The sequence below is a fragment of the Chrysochloris asiatica genome, unplaced genomic scaffold (genome assembly GCF_000296735.1).
Source record: "Chrysochloris asiatica unplaced genomic scaffold, ChrAsi1.0 scaffold00042, whole genome shotgun sequence".
In the NCBI taxonomy this organism is placed as follows: domain Eukaryota; kingdom Metazoa; phylum Chordata; class Mammalia; order Afrosoricida; family Chrysochloridae; genus Chrysochloris; species Chrysochloris asiatica.
In genome coordinates, this window is record NW_006408560.1 from 9,412,514 (window position 1) to 9,413,780 (window position 1,267).

Genomic DNA, 1,267 nt, shown 5'->3' on the forward strand with positions numbered 1-1,267 from the left:
GGGCTGCCGAAAGAACCAACAGATCCGTGTTGGAGGAAGTGCAGCCAGAGTACTCCTTGGAGGCCAGGATGGCCAAACTTCATCTCTCATACTTCGGACATATTGTCAAGAGGGACCAGTTACTGGAGAAGGATATCATGTTTGGTAAGGTGGAGGGTCAGAGAAAAAGAGGAAGATCCCCAATGAAATGGATTGGCCAGGTGGCATCATCAATGGACTCAAGCATGGTAACAATAGTGAGGTTGGCCCAGGATTGGGCAGTGCTTCGTTCTGCTGTGCATAGGGTTGTTATGAGTCGGTACCAACTCGGTGGCACCTAACACCACCACCAACAATAAAAATAGGAAACCATTGTTTCTTGATATGTCCTCCATCTAGGTCTAATCACTTCTGAAGGGGGTGTTTCCATCTCTCTAAACCTGGTGTGGCACTGTGGGCTACTGTACTAGACTGCAAAGTCAGTTTGAATCACAAGGTTGGTGTCTCAAGCTCACCAGCTGCTTCTTGGAAACCCGATACAGGGTTGCTATGAGTCGGAACTAACTCAACGGAATTTAACAACAACAACCCTTCCCTGAGGAATTCTGTGTCCTTTTATTTACACCAGGTCAAAAGGCAGTTTGGATATTCTCAAAGGACTCAAATGGTGCTCCTTTTCAATGTTCTTTGAGTTTGGGGAACAAAAAGAAGTTGAAGGGGCAGGATCAGAGGTTTTTCAATGGAATTCTAATAGAACAGTCCTTGCTACCCTCAAAGAATGAGCAGGTGAATTTTCATGATGGAAAAAATTTTCCTTGGTCCAACTTTCCTGACTTTTTTCTCACCAATGTATTTTCAGTTTTCTTAAAACTTCTTCCTAATAAGCTGCCATGATCATCCTTTGTCCTTCAAGAAGATGTACAATGTTTCCCCTTTAGAATTCCCAAAAATGTCATCATAGCCTTCTAAGCTAACCTTTCTGCTCAGTGTGTAACCAGTCCAGCAGATCCCCTTAAAGCTACTGTTTGATTGAAACTTTTTTTTTTGAAGGCACCCTAATAAGACTCAGACAAGTGTATTACTGAGAGAATTTGTGTGCAGCCGTCCAGTGACCACAGAGATACATTTAAACAGGCTTGTTTGGAATGGTCCTTTGCAAGTATGAACTGGAGCCCCAGTAGCAATACTTTTTGACTTACCATCATAAATGGATTGGATTTATGTGCCATATATATGCTGTTGTTAAAAAGTGCCATTGAGTTGGTTCCAACTCATAGCAACCCTGTAT

General features: G+C 42.7%; 1 protein-coding gene across 1 annotated transcript in view; it reads right to left on the bottom strand.

Annotated features, from left to right (window-relative positions):
* TCHH (trichohyalin) overlaps nucleotides 1-1,267 on the bottom strand; it is a 92,421-nt gene that overhangs the window by 14,898 nt on the left and 76,256 nt on the right. The gene's annotated exons all lie outside the window — the stretch shown is intronic.